At 41.7% G+C, this 25,604-nt stretch overlaps 1 protein-coding gene across 12 annotated transcripts in view; it reads left to right on the top strand.

Annotated features, from left to right (window-relative positions):
• The window catches only part of HDAC9 (histone deacetylase 9), a 673,520-nt gene that overhangs the window by 225,426 nt on the left and 422,490 nt on the right, over nucleotides 1-25,604 (top strand). The gene's annotated exons all lie outside the window — the stretch shown is intronic.

Genomic DNA, 25,604 nt, shown 5'->3' with positions numbered 1-25,604 from the left:
CTGATGTGAAATCCTTGTGGGACTATTGGATAGTGTTACCATCACAGCTTTCTTATCTACAAAATGCGAATGATAATAGCACTGAACCCTGTAAGGTACAACACAAAGAGACAGTGTATCTAAGGGGCTTGACTTTCCTCAGAGTGCTACATGAGGCAGAGGGTTTGGTTGCTGTCATCTGGCCTTCCCTTCTTCTCCAACGGGCTCTGGGACCTTAGGCAAGGAGCTGAATCTCAGATCTTAAAGACTGACTCAATGACCCATGTCCCTGAAGGGAGTTTTCTCCACTAGTGAAGTCACAGGCCTATCTCTCCCACAAGCTCTCTCCCACAAGCTCTTGTCCCCTCCCCTAAAAGTGTTCCTATAAAGAAATTTAGTGTTAGACAAATGATTTTGGTATCATAGCTAGAAGAGATTTGCCCATTTCACAGATGAGATAGGAGATAAGTGATTTCCCCAACATCACACAGATACCTAGGGAAGATAGGTAGTTTCATTTTTAGTTTGTGAAATATTTTCTTTCCCTGCCTCCTTTTTAGAAACCAACTAAAGTTTATTTGAATGCACCTTTGTAAGCGTGGGGGCAAGTTAGCCTTCTGTCGCAGCATCCATCCCTAATACCAGAAGCGAGCGGTTTTGTGACATCCCCAATGATGGAGGGAGGCCAGGCCCGGGGAGCAACCGTCCTGAGCCCTGCCCGCCCTCCCCAGGGTGCTTCCCCGCCTGACTGGTGGGTGATGTGATCTCTCAAGCATCCTACCTCCTGGCCGGGAGTGTGGCAGCTCAGTGAGTCAGTGTCTTCCCCTAACCTGAAGGTACACTCAGTTTCTATTTTTAAAACCGAGAACAAGGTCATTTTTTTCTCTTTTATTTTCATTCTGAATGACGAAATCTTTCCTTTTCCCCCTTCCTATTTTCAAGCCAGCAATGACAAGGGCTTTAAATCACTGTAAGAACTAGCGCTGCTATTGCATTTTCTGTACTTAATTATTCCATTATTTATAATAAATAAGGAGGCCTGCTGCATTAGGGAGCCATCGGTGTGGCCGGCTGCTGCTGCCCCCCTCTGTCCTAGGTGCCTGAATCCAAAAGCACTCATCGGGGCAATTATTTGGGGAGGGGGGAAGAGGGGAAATAAGCCACTTATCTTTATTGGGATCTCTCCCATGTGTGTTAACAGATTAAAGTATCCGATTCTGCTTTACGAGATAATCCCTTCCTTATAATAAAGGTAATTAAAAAACCCGGCGATGCTGCCAGTTCTTTTAAACTGCAGCTAATCTGGTAACGTTTACTCAAGCCCTGTTAGACATATTAATTTCCAATTTGAGCTTTCCTTCCAAGCTACCAAACAAATGTAGCAGGCAGGTTCGACAATGCCGATCCCGAGTCATCCTGTCACAGTTAGGGAAGAGGCTGAGGGAGCTGGATTTGGGCCCCTTTTAAAGGCAGCGGGAAATTTGGGAATCCAGCTTAAGCCCCTGCTGGGCCCTCTGTGGGGCTACCTCCTGATGGGCAGACTTCAGAGCAGGATCACCCCGGTAACGGGAGGAAAAACAATTCCTGCTTCAAGCTGCATTTCACGCGCACTGCTGAGAGCCTAGATGAGAAATATCGGCTCCTCCTTCCTCCTTTTGGTTTTCGCTTTTTGTTTTTGTCTGTGTGAGAGACCGAGAGCAGGACATGGTGTCTTTATTTAAAGGAAGAGAAAATAATGTCCAGCTTTTCCCAAAGAACATCTGGTTACCTCTGTGGGCTGCCATTGTCTACACAGCCCGACCAACCAGCACTTTTTATTGGAATGGGCCTAGAGGGAGCAGACTGACCCATGGATTCCAGAATCCTCAAAATGGAGCCAGGATCTCTAAGGCAGGTCCTTCTACATCATACCTGGTGGCTGTTTATCTGGGCTTTGCTGGAAGACCTTCAAGGAGGGGAGCCCTGCTCCTCCCAAGGCAGCCCGGGGCAGTTCTCCACATTAGGGAAGTGCACTTCTCCCAATATGGCTTCCAAGTGATTTTATGACTTCTACCCATTATTCCTGCCCTCTGAGGATAAGACTGATACTTCACACGTGTGATAATCCTTAAAATACTTGAAGCCAGCAGTCACGACTCTGCTGGGGTGTCTCCGGTCTAAATGGGCCTGATCCTTCAGTCAGTCAGAACGTGGAAGTAACTTAAGGCTCTTGTGGGGTCCTTTTTCCTCAACTAGAAAATAAAGAGGTTGGTTGACATGAATCCCAGACTCCTCCTAGCCCTAAATCTGGGATTCTTTTTCTTCCTCACTCTCTTGGTTGCTGCCTCTCAACTTTGCAGTATCCAGCACCCAGACCTGGGCACACTGTTCTAGGTGCGATGGCCAGAACTGGACAACATGACTGTGGCTTTCCTTAGTTGTGTGTGTCAATTATGGCTCTAGAATAAAACCCAAGATCAGGCTGGCTGGCTTTGGTGGTGGTGGTGGTGGGGATATATACTATATTATTGACTCTTGTGCTAGCAAAGCCCTAGAACAAAGATGGAGCCATTCCTGCCATGTAATGCTCCATTCACGGGGCTCCCCCACTTTCTGTAATGTTGTAAATTATGAGTTGCTGCTTCCCCCCCATTTTGAAATTTAGACTATGTCTTTAGCAGCTTCTCTAAGCCCATCTGGAAGCATGGTGCATTGGGAAACTCAATGGCAAGCATTCTGTCTCTTAAGAGAGACAGAAACAGAAATAGAGAAACAGAGAGAGAGAGAGAGTGTGTGTGAGTGAAAGTTTAGGGAAGATGTTCAAGAACCTCTGAACACATCCTTCCTTTGAAGCTTCCTCCAGGTGTGACTGTGCACAAGCCACTGAACCTCTCTCAGGAAACCTCAGTTTGCCCCAATATGAAGTGAAGGTTTTAGGCTGGTTCCAGCTTTAGATGGATGATCTTATGACCTTTAAATAGAAGCTTTAGGGAAGTGAACCCTGGGAAAAAGTATGAAAACAGTTTGTTCAGTTCGCATTTCTAAAGTATCTACTCTGTGAGGGATGAGGGATGCAGAGACCAAAAGGAAAAACAAAGAATCCTTGTCCTCAGGGAGTTTGCGCTCTTGGGAGGAGAGGAAGCTATGAGATTTACATAGAGACATAAATTTGAGGAAGTGGAAAGTCCTAAGGACAAAGTGGGTCGAGGAAAGACTCATAGATGTGACATGTGAGCTGAGCTTGAAGGAACCAAAGGATTTAAAAGATGGGAGTAAGGAGGGAGGGCATCATTGCCACGGGGCCGGGCCGTACAAAAGCAAGGCGCTCAGAGATGAAGGGCCAAGTTTGTTTAGACAACAGTGTGAGACTCTTGGCTAAAATGTGGAACGTATCAAGGTGTGTGTGAAAGTAGCTCTCAGGACTCGACATTTAGGCCGAGAAGTGACCCGAAGAGTGAAGCATCCCGGGCTCTTCCATGAGGAGGAAGGCGTGGAGAGCTGGACTGGTTTGCCCACGGTCACAGAGGTGGCAGCTAATGGTTTGGAAGGGTAGTTCTGGAGTGGGATGGGGAAGGGCTGGAAGTGCCAACTGGGACCTCCCAGAAGCATGCGATACATCAGAGTATCGATTTCACTAAAGCAAGTAATTTCTAACATCACAAAGAAAGGAACAAGCATATGCTAAGTGCCTACTGTGTGTGCTAAGAGCTTAACTAGTGGTATTGTATTTGATCCTCAAGAACCATGTGAGCTACTTTTATGCCCATTTTGCAGACAAGGATACTGAGGTAGAGATCAATGGCTTGTCCAGGGATACACAGCTATTAAGTGTCTGAGGCTGGACTTGAATCAGGTTTTCCTGACTTCAGGCACAGCCCTCTATGACCTGAACCAAACTGAAAAAAAATCTTAGTGTTATATAACACGGTGAACCTTTTTTAAAGGAAATATTGATATTTTCTTTTGCTGTTGTTGTTGTTGATACTTTCTGAACCTGGTTATTAATGGTCTGTTTTAAACTTGGAAAGCCTGGCAGAGGTTTGGACAGGATGGATGTGATAAGGAAGAGGGCACGTCCTCCATTTGGTCCATAGTATTCTGCACGGCCTCCACCCTGGACAATTAAAACAATAATTAAGCAACCATTAAGCCAGCAACAACAGGAGAGGCCTTCTTTGGAATCAGGAGGAGCTGGGTTCATGTACTCCCTCTGGGTCATGTTGATCAGGAAACCCCACTGTGCCTCAGTGTAAAACAAGCATACAGATTCCTTTGTTCCCACCCCCTAGGATTGTTGGGGGAGAAGCAGCCCGCATCCAAGTGGCTAGAACTGGCCTACTTTTGGGAAAATCCCACCTCAGACACTAGCTGGGCCAGTCCCTTACCCTATGTTTGCCTCAGTTTCCTCATCTGTAAAATGGAGATAATAAGAGCACCTATCTCCCAAAGTTGTTGTAAGGATCAAATGAGATAATCATTGTCTCCCATAGTAAGCATGATGCAGATGTTTAGTTGCCTTCTGTCCAAATTAGTCACTGTCCAGGAAAGAGGTGGCCTGTTACCCGCCTCTGCAGGGGCTCCATCTCCTTAAGAGCCACAGCTAACTCGGGACCTAGAAAGGAAAGATCTCACCATCAAAGTCTGGCTCTGCTAATGGCTCCACACCAGAAAGAGATACAGAAAGAGATGACTTAAAGGAAAAGGTCTGAGCCTCAGGATCCAGTGGGCCTTTCCATCCGATTTAAAGCTGAAGCATCCTCTGGGCGCCGTCTCCACCCTCCCAATGGGTGACCACTGAGATCGGAGATTATCTCAGTTCTGTATCCCCATCACTCATCACCAAGCCTCTCATGATGTGCTTAATAAATGGTTTTTTGATTCATTCATTCACTCACTCACTCATTCATTCATTTAAAGCCAGGGAACAACTTTTACTCTCATGTCAAGAATGGCGGTTCTTTCTTGCCATCTGATGAAATGGGAGAAAAAAAGGATGCAATTGTGAAGAAATGTAAAATCCTGAGAAAAAAGCAGTTTCCTTTGGGAGATGAGAGTATGGAAATCTGGAGGGAAAAAGCTGAAATGTCCGTGATTATGTTTTCTTGCTTTTTAGAAATGTAAGAGATAAAAATAACGGCAGCTGGAACTTGTGGGGAGCAGCGCCTTGTCTCGGCCCATTTGGTTTGTTCAAGATCAGCTCGTGGTGGGGATAGGCAATTTAAAACAACTTAGTCAGAAAATGTTTGTTTCATTGAAGTGGACTGTGGTCAATGTGCTAGGAATATGTCTGGTCTGGGGGCTCGTAGAGCGTAGGGGCGTAAATGTGAAACAGGAAGGGACCCGGAAAGGTCATTTACTCCCTCCCCTCCAGGAGGGCTCCAGAGAGCAAGTGACTTGCCGGAGGACTTAGAGTTGGTAGGTGATACTAGCAGCAGGAGCAGCAGCAACTGGAATATAAGCAGGAACAGCAGCAGTAGCAACAATAATATTAGTAGTAGCGATACAAGCAGTAGGGGCAGCTGCAATATTAGCAGCAGCAATAGTAACAGTAGTAGTAATAGTAGTAGCATCAGTGGGAGGGGAGGAAGAAAAGCTTAGCATTTATATAGCACTTTAAGGTTTGTGAAGTTTTTTTTTGTTTTTTTTTTTTGTTTTTTTTCATAAATCATTTGAGTTTTATAACAAGAGTGGGAAGTAGGAACGATTATTGGAAACTGAGGCAATTTAAGGTAAGGTTAAGTGACTTGTCTAGGATCATGCTGCTAATAAGTGTCTGAGACTAGGTTTGAACTCCCATCCAATCTTCTTGACTTGCAAGCTCAGTGCTCTGTTGACCAAAATGCCTTGGAAGGAGTAACAGTGACAGGGATTCAATAGACTTGTCGAGGAGAGAGCCGTCCACATCCAGAGAGAGGACTATGGGAAATGGACGTGGATCACAACCTAGAATTTCCACTTTTCTTATTTCTTAGTATTTTTTTGCGGTTTTTTTCCTCTTGTTTTCCCTATTTTTGATCTGACTTTTCTTGTGCAACATGATCAATATGGAAATATGCTTAGAAGAATTGTACATGTTTAACCTGTATTGGATTATTTGCTGTTGAGGGGAGGGAGAAAAATCTGGAACACAAGCTTTTGCCAGGGTGAATGTTGAAAACTATCTCTGCATGGATTTGGAAAGCTAAAAACTAATATTTTAAAGAAATTAAAAAAGTCTTTTCTCAATGGGGAAAAAAAACAGGATTTGAACCCAGACCCTCTAACTTCATACCTTTCACTGTACCACACTGTCTCCATTGCTCCCCACTAGATCCCTTTGAAGTAGGAGTGGAGGAGGAATAAACAATAGGCCTTGTTTATAGTAACACCCCTCCCCCTCAAAAAAAAAAAAAGCCAATTTGCCTGTATTGTGATGAAAATAAGGAAGCATGGGGGGGGAGGGGAATAAAGCTGTTTTGAAACAAATGTGAAATAGCAATATTATGTTCGTATCATAAGAAGTTCAAGGAAAAAATGGCTTATTTTTCCCATCATGCTGGAATAGGACTGACCTGACCTCCCCCATAAAGCAAGGGGATTGGAGCAGATGGGCATCTCCAGTCTCTGACCTCTCACACTCTGCAATCTTACAGTGTCTGTTCTCATTGCCTAAAGGAAGTGGGATGGTGGGATTTTCCAGTTTGATGAGAAGGACTCACTGTAGGCCTGAACTCCTTGAGTGTGTGAATATTGACAAACGACTTTTACAGAATTGTCTTTAGGACCTCCTCCTGCCCCGGGATTGCGGCTGTATCCTTCCTCTTGAGTTGGCTTGGAAACATCATTGTTTCCCTTTCACATCTTGGGCCTTCCATCCAATCCAGCCAGAAGGGCATTTCAGTCTCACCTGCCTGCTGGGCAGCCTGGGAGACAGAGGCAGTGGGAGGGCTTGGGAGCCTGTAAAGAAGTCTTTTTCTTCTCTGTTCATCTCTCCTTCAATCCACTCATCTCTTCTCTACCCCAGTTCTCTCTCCAGATCACAACATTTTCATTTTTTCAAAGTGTATTGGTTCCTCAGCTCCTCAATTGACATCAGGACGAGTCATCCTTGACCAATGCTGACCAATGCCAGAGCCTGCAATTTTGAATGGCCCGAGGGGATTTCCTGTTACTCTGTATTGTTCCTCTCCGGTTGCTTGGAAACCTTAGTCTGGCTGGCCAGCTTAATGAGTTAATTGGCTGGAGAGAATCTATCTTGTTTGCTTGGCTGAGAGACAGTTCTTAGCGGCAGGGGAGTGTGGGAGAGGTGGGGATTCTGGTGGTACACAGGCCACACATAGCAGCATTTGTGCTTGGGAGATCTAGGTGAATGCCCTTGACCTTCCCCACTTTGTATCATGGTGACCAGGGCAAGCAGTGGAATCCTTCTTCCTCAGTCTTATGTGTAAATGGGCATATAATAGGTGCACAAACTCCCTCCCTGGTTCTGAGTCCACCAGAAAATTCAAGTTAGTGAACATTTATTGATGACATATTGTATGTAAGGTTTGGGGTTAGGTAAGTACTGCCCATACACAAATGAGTGTGGCTGAGGAGTCCTAGTCCTCAGTGAGCTTCCAGTCTCATGAGAATATCACAGTTAAAATGAAAGAGTGGGGGTAGTTAGTTGGTACCATGGATAGAGCTCCAGCCCTGAAGTCAGGAGGACTTGAGTTCAAATCTGGCCTCAGACACTTAGCACTTCCTAGCTATGTGACCCTGGGCAAGTCACTTAGCCCCAATTGCCTCAGAAAAAAGAAAAAAAGAAAGCATGAGTTAAGGTCCTTTGTGAAAAAGGTGGTGATGGGATCCAGACAAAGGCACTGGCAAATGGAAGCATCCCTTCCTTCAGACGGCCAAGAATCCAGTCTGTAATAATTCAGAAACTGGTCTCTTTGTCCCAGGATCTGGAATGGCCGCCTCCTCACCTTGGCCCTTGCCAGCTCAGCATCAGGCCAGCTCAGCCCAAGTGCGTCCTCCTTCCGGAGCTTCCACCTCCAATCACCTCTTCTTCATTCTCTGCACAAGCTGGGGACGGAAGCTCTAGGAGAGAAGGGGCGGTTTGGTTTTTGTCTTCATCTTCTCCAGAGCCCAGGAGGTACCTGATGAATATTCAGAGAATGAATGACCCGGATAAAGTCCTTCACAGTCATAACCTTGAGATGTCAGAATAAACCATCTGAACCCCGCAGGGCTAGCCCATGGATGGGGAAGTTCCTGCTTCTCTACCAAAGGAAATGGGCATTGTTCTAGCATCCTGTGTAGAGTTAGGTGGCAAACATGGGAGAATTAAGGCGACAACGGAGCCCAGAGGACCCATCTCTTGCTAGAGCAGCAGGTTCCAGTTTCAGGGAGTCCGGCATCGCGTGAGATGCTCTGGGATTTCCAAGGCCAGACCCAGTTTTAGGGGGGGGAGTTCTCCACCTGGATTGGTTTTTGATTTCTGTCTCTAAAATCAAGGCTGGTGTCATGGCAGGACCCCACTCCCCAGTGACCTGTTGGTCAGCAAACCAATGGTCTTCTCAGTGATGGCTTTCCAAAGGGAGGGGAATTTTCCAACAGGGATTTTTTCCCCTTCACATCTTAGAATCCCAACTCTGCTTGTTCACAAGATGACTTAATCAGCACTAAATTGGAGACAGCCCGCTGTGTTTACCGTTGTTAGTTGAGCCAGCATATGTCTGGAACAGTTGGACTGAGAATAACAGCGATGATTTGAAGCCAAGTTGGGGGGAGGGGAATGAAAAAGCTCTCAGTCTCTTCCCTCTCCAATCCTTCCTTCACACAGCTGCCAAATTAATCCTCCTCAACACGGGTCTGACCATGCTGCTCCCCTGCTCAAAAGCATTCCGTAGCTCCCTGTTACCTCCGGGGTGAAATACAAAATCCTTAGACAGGCATGGAAGACGTAATCCCATCCCCTCATATCTGCATCCTGCCTACTTCTTCCATCTTTGCTGCATAGAAGTCCCCTTGATGCTTTCTATGTTCAGCAGATTAGATTCCTGGCTCTTCTGTCTTTTCATTTCCCCAAGCCATCCTCTGGTGCCTGAAGCCTCTCCTTCCTTTTCCATCCCTTCAAGGGGGAGCTCAGGGACTCCTTCCTACAGATAGGGGGCACCCATCAGTTGGCCACGTTCTTTTCCCCCAAATTAATCTTGCATTTACTCATCATTTCTCTTGATAAGCCACATCCCATTCTGGTGCTGTACCCTTAGCAAAGCCAGAAACTTTGGTGGTGAGCGCTTTCCTTCGGAAGCTGTGGCTCTTGAGGAAATGGAGCCCCTGCAGAAACAGGTACCAGATTTGGGGCCTCTTCCCTGGACAATGGCTGGACTAGGCTGAGCAGGATTGACGGTCTGGGGGAGGGCTATTGATGAGGAAGCTTTAAGGAGCGAGCCCTGTGCCGTCGCCAGGGAGGCCTGGGCTGTAGATAGAAAAGAAGATGATAAATTGTTGAATTAATGGTTGGTTGGAGGAATGATGGGAACATCTCTAATGGAAGAGGTTCCATATACCTTTTGTGGAACCTGAAATAGCAAATTGCCTTGTTTTATTATTATTCATTTTATCCCCCAAACCACCTGTTTTACAAATGAATAGACTGAGGCAAGAAAATTGAAGATTGTCTGAGGCTGGATTTAAACTCCCAGGCTCTATTCATATTAAAATGTACACGAGTAATAGAGCAGTTGATGTTTGACTAAAGGGGCAAAAAACTGACACCAGAATTAAAGACCTTAGTGGGTAAAGGAAGACTTTGAATGCAATAGAGGGGATGTTTCCCAGGGATCCCATAATTTTTAGTTGCAAACAACGACCTTTTCAGCCTATTTGTAGCATGGACTCAGACCATAAGCTTCTCTTTCTATGACAGGCCTATTTTTAAAAGGAGTGTATCTCCTCTGGTCAGTTCTATGCCACTGTCTGTGGCAGCTCAGTGCTCACAGGTCCTGCTTGGCCTCTGTTGTTGGGAACTGGAGACCATTGGCCTTCTGTCCCTGAGCTCCGGGGATAAGTCTGGCCCTTCTCACTGCTGAAAGGCAGGTGGGAGAGCTGAGAGAGCGGGAAGATTGCCAGGTGCTATTCACCAAGTGGGAGGCCAGAGCTCTGTAGTCAATAACAATAATGATGCTGGAGGTGACAGAGATGATGATGATGAGAACTGGATTCCCCCAAGGCTCAGGAAATATGGGAAACCATGGATTCTGGGCGCTACCACTTCTTTTTTTCAAAAAGAGGTTTGGGGATTGTGGAATAGCATCTCCAGCTGCTATTTATCAGAGAGAAATCCCTGGGATAGTGTATCAAATAGCTCTGACTGACAGAGCTGGGTTCTAGTCTTCCCTCAGACGTTTCCTAGATGTTGAATCTGACACAAATCACTGTCTTAGATCCTCAGTTTCTTTATCTGCAGGATGAGGGCATGATATCTTTACTAATTCCTATATAATGTCATGAAATTAAAATACAATTATGCAAGAAAAACATCTCAAGAATTGAAGTGTTAGATAAATGCCAAGTATTAATATTATTGCTGTGTTTATTTTATGATTTGAGAAAGTCCAGATGAAAACAATTTGGGACATATCCTCATTATCCTATTCTGTTGATTGGGTGATTTGGGGGATTGAATTCAAATATTAGAATGCAAATTTTTCTCCTCTAGACTCACTGAAAGCACCTTAGTCCCATCTAGTAGAAGGTGATGCATGAGGAAGACCTACTTCCTTTATCAGCTTCCTCCTCCGTGCTTTAGAGCTTGCCTGTAAGGGTTCTGTCATTTCATTGACCTTGAAGGTTGTGCATGTTCAGAATTAAAAACATTGTGATTCAATTTTCATGGGGCAGTGTCATATCCAGGTGATTGTGGATTATTGCTCTGACTCTAATAGAATTTATTTGTTAAATATTCAAAGATAATTAAGGATTTTTTTTGCAGCTCAGAAATGCCCCATCTTTGTTTATGGAGACAAACAATTTCATGGTTTGTGATTTAGCCACTTGACCAATATCTTTCTAGTATTCAGAAAGTGCTACTGTTTTTGATGCTACATGGGAAAGGTTGGGAGAGTTATATCAGAAAATCATCGTGGGTCAGAAGGTTTAGGCTCCATATGAATGACCTTTTCACCATTTCTGGTACCAATGTCTTAGTCTTGTATCACTGGCATTGACCCTGCCATTTCTGCGGATGATTCCCCCATAAATTGGCCGTTTCTTTGTTGTTGGTGGAGTGCCTTTCTCTTACAATGATTCCAATGACAACATTTGCCTCATGGACTTGTGATATTGTTTTTGGTTAAGATTTTCATGTAGAAGATTTCTTCTTTCAAGAAGAAATGTTTGTGGCCCTTTTTGTAGTAGCAAGAAATTGGAAACTGAGTGGCTGCCCATCAGTTGGAGAATGGCTGAATCAGTTATGGTATAGGAATGTTATGGAATATTATTGTTCTGTAAGAAACAACCTGATGATTTCAGAAAGGCCTGGGGAGACTGACAGGAACTGATGCTGAGGGAAGTGAGTAGAACCAGATGATCATTATACACAGCTACAGCAAGATTATGTGATACTCAATTCTGATGGATGTGGCTCTTCTCAACAATGAGACAATTCAGGCCAGTTTCAAAAATCTTGTGCTAAAGAGAGCCATCTACACCCAGAGAGAGGATTGTAGGAACTGAGTATGGATTGCTCCATAACATTCTTACTCTTTTTGTTGTTATTTGCTTGCATTTTGTTTTTTTCTCATTTTTTCCCTTCTTTATTTGATTTTTCTTGTGCAGCATGATAATTGTATAAATATGTACGCATATATTAGATTTAACCTATATTTTACCATGTTTAACATATATTGGATTACTTGCCATCTAGGAAAGGGGGTGTGGGAAAGGGGGAAAATTGGAGCACAAGGTTTTGCAAGGGTTAATGTTGAAAAATTATCCACACATATATTTTGAAAATAAAGAGCTTTAATAAAAAAAAATTCATGTAGATGTTGCTTATGGAAGGCCTTTTGGTCCTGTCATTCTAGCTTAACCATTTAATTGATGATGATGATGATGATTTCATGTTTCAGAGAATCACAAGTATTCTTTGTTGTAAGTAAATCAAAGTGATTGAAGTGTAGTTTTCAACTGGGGGTCCATGATAAAGGCCTGAGGTGTTTCCTTCAGACCTTGGTCGTTTTCTCCATTCAGGACAAAGTAAATTGAACTCTTGCATAGTTAAACAGTATGGTGTGCTGCCATTTCACTAAATAATTTTTAAATTCCTAAATGCTTACTGTTAAAATGATTTAAATGTTGAATCTGTACAAACATGTGCTGTTGTAGAAAGAAAATTGGTTCTGAAATCAGAAATCTGAATTCAAATTCAACCTTTGATGCTTATTACTTGTAACTCTGAGCAAGTGTCTGAACTTTGCTGGGCCTCAGTTTCCTTAGCTATCAAATGGGGAAAAAAATAACCAGATCAGTGATTCTTAACCTGGAATCTATGAACTTTAAATGCATGTGTGCACATACATGCACCCCCTCACACCTGCCCATATGTACAAACATGTGCAAACTGCATTTCATCATAATTGATTTCCTTAGTATCCTGTATGATTTATTTTCTGCATTTAAAACATCCTTCGGCAAAGGGACATAAAACCTTCATCCAAAAGGTTCATGACAGAATACTTGCTAAGAATTTTTGGACTAGATAATTTCTGAGATGCTTCCAGCTCTAAATATATGATTTAAGTGGGTTGGCTTATTTGTATTCATATAATTTCTCCTTTCTTTAGTATAATTCTTGTGGAAATAGCGATGGGAATCCAATCTAGCTTGGGGCCATAATTTTAAGTGAAAATTCAGTTCAAGATGCAGTTATTTGGTGTCTGATATTATTGTCCCATATTGTCTCTACTATATAGAGAAAGGCGAAAATATCTGAAAATATGAGGGATTATATGGCATCCAGTTTATGTTCAAACTATTGACATATGATTATCAAAAAGTAGACAATTTATGGGTTGAAATAGCAACAAAATAAAACAAAACTCAAATGTTTTTGTTAGTTTATTTACAAACCTTGTCCACAACAGGATTAAATTGTCCCATTTGTGGAATCTTTTCCCACCTCCAAGGTTTTGATCTGACTGATGCATCCCCCATGCGGACCGCCAAAGCTTTCTCTCCTTGCTTCTTGGGCTCCTTATCTTTTTTCAAGGCTGAGCTCAGCTGCCATTTCTTACTGGAAGTCTTTCCCAAATCCTATACTTGTGAAGTGTTTTCTCCTTGCAGTTTGCTATCCTCTCCTTACCTTGCTAGATCCACATCCTATCACTCCCAGTAGATTGTAAGCTTAGGCTGCCAGGACCAAAAGGCCCCAGTTCTTAAAGAATCCTTTCTATTGGAAGGGTGAGGGGGGAAGAGATGTAGAATATATACAGTCAAATAAGTGCCAAGTTATTTACAAAGTCATTATATGGCAGGGGGTGGAGAATGTGAAAGGTTGGGCAGGAGTTGAAGATAGAAGCTGAATTGGTTTTTGAAGGAGATCGGAGATTTGAAGGGAGAGGGATAGAGGAAGAGAGAGAAAGGGAAAAGGGGGAAGGACAGGGAGAGGGAGAGACAGAGAGAGACAGATATACACAGAGACAGAAAGACAGAGACAGTCAGACACACACACACACACAGGCAGAGAGACAGACAGACAGAGAGATCATGACTAACACCAAGGATAACCTAAGCATAGGGAGATAGAATGGCATGTATAAAAACCAGCCAGCTGGTCAACCAGTTTGGCTGGATGAGAGAGTGTGTGAAAGGGAATCATCGCTCTGGAAGGGCAGGTATGAGCCAGATTGTGGAAGGCTTTAAATAACAGGCTGAGAATTTTGTATGTTCCATAGGAAGCCACTGAAGACTTGTTTTATGGGGTTGTTGTGAAACTCCAGTGAGCTCATGGATGCAAACCATTTTGTAAGCTGTGAGCTTCTATATAAACAAAGTTCTTATCCAGCAAAGAAAGGAATTTTTTTTGGAAGCAACTTTTTTAGGGAAGGACTTTTCCTTAATATCACAAGCTTTAAAATGTTGTAAAAGGCAAGAGTGAGTAGATATGTCTTTCATCCTGCCTTCTTTATAACTGGTGATTTTTTTTTGAATCTTCAAAGGGAATGAAAATTGTAGAAAAATCTACCCATTCATTCCTTTACCCTCCATTTATGAGTAATGCCTTTGATCTTGGAATGGAGTTCTATAGGTCCTAAATTTGATGCAAAAAGTGGTTCCATCATTGATAGCAGCTTTGGCAGGGACAGATCATTTGACTGATATTTTTTGTCAGTCAAGTAAACTCTGAATGCAGAGGATTTTTGATCTCTGTCCATGTAGGAGGTAAAATTTAAAAAAAAAGAAAGAAGGAAAGAAAAACCTGACAGAGGGCAGTGGGAGTCTTGGAGTTGGGGGCAGACGCTTAATAATAACTGATTATAGGCCTGGAGGTTGTAGGGACAGAACAAGACCACATTGCATTTCTATGTGACTAGCAAAGTAAGAGAATTGGACATTGCCGTCTGAACCCTGAGTATTGGACTGTAGCGATTGCTCATTTTGTGCCGAAAGGGAGCCTGTTTTACTGATGGAGTCACTCATTCCAGGAGAGAGGCAATAAAGAGTCCCTCTTTTTTTTTATCTCCATATACTGGAAGAGAAGACATTAATGTTTTCCATTTCACAGCAAGTGAATAGATGTAAAACACATTTTTATATTAGCAGGTTTATTTTTAAGAGTCTCATAATAAAATTTACATATACTCCATGGTACTTTTGAATTTCATTGTCATAAATATCAGAAAAATTCTGTGCCAGAATTATAACTAAGGTACAGTGGACAAGGTTTTGCCCCAGTGGATGGTGTAGGAAGGGGTACTTCCTCCGTGACAGTCTGAATCTCCTGACTGTCACATTGCCATTTCCTGATTTTCAGCTGAGAGACAGTGAGGGGGCAGGGCCAGGGTATGCGTCTTTCAAGCAAATGGGGCTTGAACAACAAGACAAGGAGAGAGAGAGAGCATCTCAGGCATGGGGCTCCCAGCTAGAGAAAATGCCCCAGTTTGGGATAGGGGAATCTTGTGCAGAAAACAGGGAGGAGATGGTTTTCCTGGATCACAGAATCTGCAGAGCTTTGTAGATATAAGAAGGCTAGAAAGGGAAGCGGGGGGGGGGGGGGGACAGATTATGAAGGGCTTTGGGTGCCAAAGGGAGGATTTTATATTTGATCATGGAAGTGATAGGGAGCCACTTCTGGCATTTTAAAGCAATTTACACAGATATACACAGAGGTCGTATTTCATGAGTGTTTATGAGATTGGGACCGTTCATTTATTTTTTCTTTCCCTGCCTGGGTCAGTGCAGGATGTTTGTCAATATCTTTGTGTCTTCTCTTCTGGAGACTTCTAAGGTATGGATTGCAGAAAGGAGATGACGATGTCATTTATGTGTATTTATGCTGTACATTGACCTAGGGAACAGCTTTCAGTGACTATTGAGAAAAAATAATATGCCTTTTAATAAACAAACCTTGGAGGGATTTTTGTTGAGTCCTTACTATTCTTTGGAAACAACTTTGGGAAATTCTAATTTAAAAACAATTTTAAAGATCTCTTGATAAAAATCAAGTCAACTTTTTGGAGTTTCCTACATTTCTGTCTTTTAATTTTCTATGTCTATTTTCATTTTACTTCAAGGAATATTTTTTAGGTACCAGCTCTATGTTAAGATATATTGGGGATTCAAAGACAGAAAAAAAGCACTATTTCCTTTAAATACTTGCATGCTAATACAGGATGTTAATAGATAAGTAAAAATAATTGCAGGAAGAAGAAACCCTTAGCAGCTAAGAGGATGGGGGAAGATACTTAAATTGAGGATTAGAGAAAACAAGGGATTCTGGGAAATGGAAATGAGAAAATACATTTCAAGCAAGTGGATCCAAAGATGAGAAGTGAATTGATGATTTTGAAAGTAGCTTGGATAGTATATAAAATTCCTAAAGGGAAGAATGCAAAAGAGAGAAATGGCCTTTTAGATAGGAGATGTCAAGTTAATAAAGGTAGAGAAGGGGAATGTGATTAGTGTGGATGTGAGGAGACCTGGTCGGGGAATATCAGTGTCCTGCAGACCCCTGAGTCTGCTGGTAAAATGGCCAAGGTAGCACTGGTACAAGGGAGCAGCTCCCAAGGGAGAAGTCTGCCCTCCTACCTACCTCTAGTGTACTGCAGTTGCTCCATCCCCAGCTGCCCCAGCTACTGGAAACTCAGAATAAAAAGCCCTTATGACCAAAGTCCTTGACACTGTCAAATAGTTCAGCATCAGAAACCAATACAATTTTTAATCATTGGGGATAATATTAAAGGTGCACCCCAGGGACTACGGGACCTTTCCACTGAACTTGAATTAGATACCTCCCATAAAGGCTGCCTTCACCATTCACATGCTGATCCTTGAGAGCAGGACTGTCTTGCCTTTGTACCCGTAAGGGGTTAATATGGTACATTGCATATGGGGAGCCTTAGTCAATACAGTTTCATTTATTCCCTCTTGGGGCACATGTTTTCTACAAGGCAGTAATGGGAAAGAAAATTGAAGAAGTGGGTTATGTGTGGGGAGCTTTGAATGCCATCCTAAAGAGTCTGGGCTCTTTTTAGTGGGCTGCAAAAAGCCAGGGAATGTTTTTGATTGAAGAATGAAATTGATAATGCAATGTTTTAAACCTATACAAATCTGGTAATGGCTTATTGAAGTGGGGAAGAGACTGGAAGTAGTGAGACCGGTGTAGGGTTATTATTCTAGTGAGGGCAGGATTGAAGTAATTAGGACATAGAAGAGCATGGTGGTGATGGAAATGGAGGCTGAACAATGAATTGGAGAGACATCTTGAAAGGAAAAACATATAAGACTTGGTGTCTTATTGAAAGAGAGAAGGGAGAAACAGGAAAAAGGGGGATTCCTAGTAGCATCTAATTAATGGTCATGATCTATTGTTGACCCTGATTGCCAATCCCATCCTCTTATGAATTATCAGTGAAAGAGAGAATAGTGACTGCTACCTTGCAATCAAAGTAATGTATATATTTTTCTTTTCTGTTAGTGATTGCTAAACTACAAAAATGGGAATGATATATCCCCATGTGATCATCACATATATGGATCACATTTATACATGTACATCATACATGCATATGATCACCATCTGATCGTCATCACATGGTGGTAGTTTTTACCTCGCTGCTGTCAGGAAATATACATCGAATATGTATGGGATTTGGGGATGTTGCTTGTGAAGAATTTATTGTCAAAACAAAATATGTCAGGGAATTTTAAAATTTAATAGAGATCATGATAGTTTTAGTGAAAATTTATTTAGCTGGCTCTTGGACAAATCACTTCACCTATCTGCCTCAGTTTCCTCAGCTATAAATTCAATAATTATACTACTCTACTTCTAGAACAGACTGTTTGAGAATGTTCCAGAATGACTGTTAAAAATCCTCATAAAATTAGCATGCTTGATAAGTGTCAGTTACCTAATTTAGTCAGCTGATACATTATTTTCCACAAAGATTCTGGGTAACTCAGACATGACCATATATGCAAGGCACCAGGAACAGCAAAAAGAAGCAAGATGACCTTCACTTTGCCATTTCTATATAAAAATAAGTTTTATTCTTTAGTGTCTTGGAATAGGAAGAAGCCTTACATGCCCTGGAGTTGAACAACCTGTCATCTATACACAGAGGCACAATTCTAAGACTGTCTATAGTTTCTTCAGAGAAAGAAATGTCTTTTGTGACTTTTTCATTTTGGACAATCAGTAGTCTCCATTTTTTCTTCCTTTTTGCTCCTTGTGTAGCTTTTTCTTTTTAATTTGGGAATTTTTAATTTTTGTACACATGACAAGATTTTACACTGAATAGTTAAAAAGTACAAATTTATATTCATGAGAATTTTGAAAAAAAATTCAACTAAAAAAAAAATCTTCAAAGCCAAACCAAACAAAAACCTGTTTCTCTCTGTGACCCATAGTCCTGACAGTTTTACAGTGAGAGGAGTCAAAAAGACAACAAACAAAAAATCCTAAGCCAATCCAAACACAATTTAAATGTATATTTTCTCCTTACATGGGACACAATGGATTCTAGTAACTGGAGTTAGAATTCATATTTTTGTCTTGGAGATTTTTCTTTCGTTTCTTCCTTTTCCTCTAAATATCAACACCATCATTTTCTGGGGTTTGAATCTTTTGTTGCTGGAGAAGCATGAATGTGCATGGAAGAGCCTCTCTGTATGGCATATGGTACCCCAGAGCTGGTTATTATGTCAAGAACATGCCTTGTAATATCGTCTACTATCACCACTTAAGTTTTGAGATGAGATGAGAGCTGGTGTGTGAACAGGGGTAGCATGTTAGGGTTATTTGAAGAATATGGTTATGGAAGAATGATATAAGTACAGTTGGAAAACATTTGGTTATAACGGAGTTGGGGATGTGGGGGGAGCAGATAAACAAGAGGGACCACAATATTTGACTGATTTGGTGGAACTCCTGGGGTGAGAACTTTTTCTGGCAAGGCATATCAGTTCCACCTTGTTTGGAATTCTTTTTTTCATAATAGTTTTTATTTTCAAAATACATACAAAGATAATTTTCAACATTCACCCTTGCAAAACCTTATGTTTCAAATTGTTCTCCCTTCTTTCCCCCATCCCCTCCCTAAACAGTAGATAATCCTACACATGTTAAACATGTATAATTATTCTATTCATATTTCCTCATTTATCTGCTGCAAAGAAAAATCAGATCAAAAAATCAGATCAGAAAAAAACTGAAAAAGAAAACAAAAGCAATCAAACAGCAGCAAAAAAGGTGAAAAAACTGTGGTGATCCACATTCAGTCCCCATAGTTCTGTTTCTGGATGCAGATGGCGCTCTCCATCACAAGTCTATAGGAATTGGCCTGAATCACCTCATTGTTGAAAAGAGTCCATCAGAATCGGTCATTCTATAAATCTCGTTGCCGTGTACGATATCTCCTGGTTCTGTTCACTTCACTCAGCATCAGTTCCTGTAAGTCTCTCCAGGCCTCTCTGAAATCATCCTGTTGATCGTTTCTTACAGAGCAATAATATCCTATAACATTCATATCCCACAATTTATTCAGCCATTCCCCATGTGATGGGCGGATCTGCTCAGTTTCCAGTTCCTTGCCACTCTTGTTTGGAATTCTTGAGAGTAACTAGACTTAAAGAGCTGATCAGAAGATTCCATGTCACAAATATGGCTCTTCTGAGTCATGACTTCAGCTGCAGGGTGGCCTTTTATCACACGTTCTTTACTGTCTTATTAATTGTCTGGTGGAAGATTAGATCTCTTGGCTGTCATTTGCTAAAGCCCGTCTTCAGATTTTGATAGATTTTTGTATAGGAAAAGAAATTTTTATCTAGGACTTAACCAAATGTTTGTTACCAGAAAATGAGTAATACTGTCTCTAAGAGATTCTGTTTCTTTATTGCCCCTAGGATAAAACAAAACTTTTCTGTTAGATAACAAGAATTAATTAAATGCCTACTGTGTGTCTAAACCATAGGGAGACAAAGAAAGACAGACCCTGCTCTTAAAGAGTTCCCAGGCTGTTGGTGGGAGCCGATGAGCAAATTACTCTGCCTAAAGAAGATATAGACAAAATAGACTAGAGGTCATCAGCAGAGGGAAGGTACTGAAGGAGGTCAGGATGGGCTTCTTGTGGAAGGGGGATCTCCAGTGATTCCAGGAGGGTACAATGAGGGGTGAAAGCACGTTGGGCACAAAGGGCTTGGGGAATGTGGACAACAAATTGCTCTTCATTGAGTGTTTTGTTACACTGATTTAACTTTATGGGGGGATTCCTCCCTGTATACACAGAGCCTCAGAATAACTGCTCTCTGTGCTATTCTTCAGGCAAAGCATTTCTTCTCCTGTTTTTCCAAAGACCATCTTCCCAACTGGGAGTGCCTTTACTTCCCATTTCTGCCTCTAGGAGCTCCTGCTTGCTGCCTTCAAAATACAGTGGAAGAGCCCCATCTTACAAGAGTCCTAATCTGGTTTTCCCAGTTGTTTGATTTGTTTTGTGTGTATACACACATATAGCTGTGTGTGTATGTATAGTATATAATGCTGCATATTACAGTATATATATATATAATATGCATATATATATATAATCAACTTATCTATAATCATGTTATTGTCTCCCAAAAGAATATAAGCTCATAAAAGAAAGGGTGTGTTTTATTTTTATCTTTGTGTGCTCACATGTTTCTTCCTTTTCACACACAGTATTAGGCCCATAGGCACTTAATAAAAAACTTTAGTTTGAGTAGAATATAATTAAATTTAATTTAGTTTCTTCCTCTTTCAGTACTTTTGGCAATTCTCTAAAATCGTAAGTGATAATAAGTCCTTTAAACTAATTCCCTGTTTAGTCTCAATCTCTCTGTGTGTCTGTGTGTCCCTGTCTCTATATGTCTGTGTCTGACTCTGTGTGCCTCTGTCTCTTTCTGTCTCTGAGTCTCTCTGTCTCTGAGTCTCTGTGTCTCTCTGTGTCTCTGTGTTTCTCTGTCTCTTTGTGTTTCTTTGTATGTAGCTCATTTTCTCTATCTCTCCTTCCCCCATACAACAAACCACTTGTTCTCGGAGGCATTTGAATCCCTGCAGACACAAAGTGCACATTTGCTGATGAGGGACCTAAGCTCCCCCTATCCTGGGATGATACCGCATTGGTTAGGGTTTCTTGGTGGGCTGCTTTTGGGCTCATGGTGCTGACTTAGCAGCCATTGACAGTGGTTTTCTGTGCCACCCTGTGCTGGAAACGGGAATCAGACACCAGGCAACGTCCGGAAGCAGCCAGCTCCTACGGAGTGTTGCTCACATTTCTCTGGATTCCATTCATTACCTCTTCATCAAAAACCTCATCATTCTTTTTTTGAGCGAGAGGAACCTTTGTCACAATTTATGTTAAAAACCAAACCGAACCCAGAACAGATGCCTTTGGCCGCATGACTTGACGGAGATTGACTACAAATGAGCCGTTTTCCAAGGAGCGGTCTTGTGTCCAGCAGGCCAGAGATGACCAGCCCCGAGCTCTTCCGTCCATCTGCCGACTGCCAGGCTGCCCTGTATTTGATGAAATATTCATGTCTTTTCTCTGCTCCCGGTTAGCACTCCTGATTTCTTGTATAAATGCTGCTATATTTAGTCTAGACAAATGGAATGTGGATGGCTGCTGAATAAATTGGATGAAAGACTGGGATCCTGCCTGCCGCTTTCTCTCGGTCTGGGGCAATTATTTATAATCACTAGCACTTTGGGTAAGTTGAGGGTGATTTTTCACAATTTAGTGATTAGACTCTGAACAAAAGCAAGCAGTTAGACCCAATCATTTCTGTTGGGATAGTGGGTTAAGAAGGCAAATTACTCTTTGAGGTTTCAGTCACTGGTTCAGGGGTTTGGGAGATTTATTGGAAAGGAGAAAGAACTGGTTTTGTGTGTGTGTGTGTGTGTGTGTGTGTGTGTGTGTGTGTGTGTTCTATGTGCATTTTTAAAGGGTTGATGTTTCCAGTTTATTGACTATAAGAAAACCAGACAAAATAGACATGTGGGGTCTCCTATGCCCCATGCATCTCTAAAGATTAAGTTCTCTTTGTGTTTATAGGGCTGAATTCTGATCTCTGTTTATTGGGATTTCCATGTAAAGAGTAGAAGTTGCAGTATGGCCTTTTGAACTCTGATGAGAGGCTATCATTGACATTCTCCAGGACTGGCTATTTGGAGTAACCACAGAATTGTAAAATGGGAAGGAAACTCCTCTTCCATCCAGCCTGAGCTAGGCTTGAAAGGCGTCCCCACAACAACAGCTCTAATAATGAGTAAGAACTAGCTTGAGCCTCCATCTCTAAGTGGAAAAGGATCTTTGAGGTTAAGGCCCTTGACGTTACAAGGAACAGTGAGTTCTCTTGCTCATGTTTTATAGGATGAAGGCTTTTGTCACCATCTTATTTAGGAAGTTTCCTAGCCTGGGAAGCCAGGTTAAATATATTGCTGTCCAGAGGAGGGAACCAATAGGCTGTGAAAAGGTCTTGAGTTCATGAATATCTGTGGAAGAATCTGGTCAGAGTTGGCCCAGAGAGGAATCAAAGGAAATACGTTAGCTTCATTCAGGTATTGAAAGGGCTGTTCCATGAGGAGGCAGCGGGGTTCTTCTGGGGAGTCCCAGAGAACAGAACCAGCAACCATGGGGGGGAAGTTGCAAAGGGGCCACTGGAAAACCTTGCTCATAATGAGAACAGTTCAAAAGTGCAGTCAGCCCTAGTAGTTCCAAATCTTGAGCTATATTACAAAATGCTAATCATGAAAATAGTCTGCTAAGATGACTGTATAAATATGTATACATATATTGGATTTAACATATATTTTAACATATTTAACATGTATTTGAATACCTGCTATCTAGGGGAGGGAGTGGGGTGAAGGAAGGGATAATTTGGAACAGAAGGTTCCAATGTTGAAAAATGATCCATGCATATGTTTTGTAAATAAAAAGTTCTAATAAATTAATTAATTAAAAAAAAGTCTGCTACTAGTTCAGAAAAAGAGTGATGGAATAGATTAGGCTCACAATATATAGTAGTAAATGACTTAAGTAATCTAGTATTTGAAAAACCAAAATGTCCCAGCTTCTGAGGCAAGAACTCAACATTTGAAAAATTGCTATGAAAACTGAAAAGTAGTTGGATAGATACTAGGCATAGAGCAACATTTTGCACTGAATACTAAGATAAAGTCAAAATGAATAAATGATTTAGACACAAAGAGAGGTATCCTAAGTAAATTTGAGGAGTATAGAAAATATACCTGTTAGACTTATGGAAAAGGGAAGTTTATGAGCAAACAAGACATTGAGCGTCATAACAAGTAAGAAAGATAATTTTGAATACATGGAATTAAAAAGATTTTGCATAAACAAAACTAATGCAGCCAAAATGAGAAGGAAAACAGAAAACTGGAGAAGAAAAATTTGCAGCAGATTTATCTGATAAAGGCTTCATTTGTCAAATATATAGAGAACTGGGTCAAATTTATACATATACACATATATGTGTGTATATATATATAGAAAGAGAGGGAGGAGGGAGGGGGAGGAGAGGGAGAGGGAGAAAGAGAGAAAGAGAGAGAGAGAGAGAGAGAGAGAGAGAGAGAGAGAGAGAGAGAAAGAGAAAGGGGGGGGAGGGAGGAAGGGAGAGAGAGATTTCCTAATAGATAAATGGCAAAAGGATATGAATTAAAAATTTTCAGAAGTCAAAGCTATCAGTAGTCATATGAAAAAATGCTATACATCACCATTAATTAGAGAAATACAAATTAAACAAGTCTGAGGTACCATCTCATACCTAATAAATCGATTAACCTGACAGAAAAGGAAAATTACAAATGTTGGAGAGGATGTGGGAAAATAGGGACACTAAGGCCCTATTGGAATTGTGCGCTCATTCAACTATTCTGGAAAAAAAATCTAGAACTCTGTCCAGAGCGCTATGAAAACTGCATATCCTTTAATGTGGCAATACCACTAGTTGGTCTGTATCCCAAAGAGATCAAAGGAAAAGGAAAAAGATCTATATGTACAAAAATATTTTTAGCAACTCACTTTGTGGTATATGATCATGATGAAAGACTATTGTGCTATAAGAAATAATGAGCAGGATGGTTTCAAAAAAATTTGGGAAGAATGAAGAATTGATCCAAAGTAAAGTGAGCAGAACTAGTAGAATATTATACCCAGTAACAGTCATATTGTAACTGTGATTAACTGTGAAGGACTTAGCTATTCTCGGCAATACGGTGATCCAAGACAATCCTTTAGGACTCATGATGAAAAATGCTATTTATTCATCTCCAGGGAAGGAATGGATGAACTCTGAGCACAAATTGAAGTATATATATATTTTTTGCTTTCATTGTGTTTTTTCTTCTTTCTTTGCAACATGAATAATATGGAGATCTGTTTTACATAACTTCACATGTGTAATTCATAGAATAGTGCTTGCCTTTTCAAGGGAGGTAGGAGGGGAAAAGATAGTTTGGAACGCACAATAAAAAAAAGTCACATAAAGTATGTGTGTATTTGTCTGTACATATGCATATGTGTATATAATTATCCACATGCATATGTGTGTGTGCATATGTGTATGTATGTTTGTACAGCCGACAATTTCGGGCTCTCCCTTCCTTGCTGTATGTCTTATAGCGGAAGCTGAGTCACCACTTGCCTGCTTGTCCGGTCCCGTTGAGTGAAGGCTCCTGTGCTGTTTGAGCTGGGTCTGATCTTTGGTTCTCATCCGACTAGACGTGCTGCTCTTTGATGTGATTGTCAAGTTAGTTCAACAAGTGTTAAATATTTGCTGCGTGCAGACACTGTCCTAGGTACCAAGATATGAGACATAAGGGAGATAGTGCCAGCCCTTAAGAAGGTTCTATTCTGCCAGAAGTGGGTCTGGATGATGTGTATTCTCCTTAAGGATCAGAGAAGTCCTTGTATAGAGTCTAATCTTGGAGGAAACTGTATTCCAAGAGGCAGAGGCAGGGAGAGGGGCAGGCAGGGGCGGCAGCTGCCTAGATATTGAGGGGGGCAAGGGCTGTCCTTTAGGAGGCTGGTCTAATTTGACAGGAATGTAGATTGCTTGCAGGGGAGTAGCTTTGGATGAGGTGGCTTGAAGCCAAACTATGCAGGGGGTTTCAATTCAAAAAAGAAAAACTGGGGAATCAATAGAGGCAACTGGTAGCCCAGTGGATAGAGTGCTGGGCCTAGAATGAGGAAGACCTGCATTTAAATCTTGCCTCAGACCCTTACTGGCTCTGTGACCTGGGCAAGCTACTCAACTGCTCTCTGCCTCAGTTTCCTCATCTGTAAAAAGAGCATCATAATAGCACTTGCCTCCAAATGTTGTTAAGATCAAATGAAATAATATTTGTTAAATGCTTAGTGGCTGGCACATAATGTTCATCCTTTCTACCCCTTCCCCACATTTTTTCTGTTTGAAACCGATTGTTTTCTTTCATTTCACGTTTGATGGAAGACCGGTGTTTTATTGAGTTACTTATCTTTCTCAGTTCTGTGGCAGTTTCCCTTTCAAGTTGATGGCCTTTCCTTGACCCACTTAATCCAAAGGTTTATTCTTAGAGGCCATTAATTTCAGGCCCACCATTTTCAGCTGAGGAAAGTGAGAGGTGCAGAAACCCCCAGAAGGCCACAGAGAGGGAGCACGTGGCACTCAGAATTCTGGCCGCCATCCAACATTGTTTCTGTCTTCAGCTTCCAGGGCGCAGATTCGTCCACAGAACTGGAGCAGGCAATGTTTTGCATCCCCATCAAAAAGGGCAATAGTGGCCCAACGTGCTTCTTCATTTAAAGGGGGAGGAAGTGATATGATCAGGATTCTGAAGTCTATACCTATACCCCTGCTGGGGTGTGCATTATGATTGTAAATGTGGCCCGGCAGCAACTGGGCAGGAAGCTCTGCCATTGCAAACTAGCTGC

Source organism: Sarcophilus harrisii, chromosome 5 (assembly GCF_902635505.1).
Source record: "Sarcophilus harrisii chromosome 5, mSarHar1.11, whole genome shotgun sequence".
Taxonomy (NCBI): Eukaryota; Metazoa; Chordata; class Mammalia; order Dasyuromorphia; family Dasyuridae; genus Sarcophilus; species Sarcophilus harrisii.
This window is presented reverse-complemented; position numbering and strand designations above follow the sequence as displayed.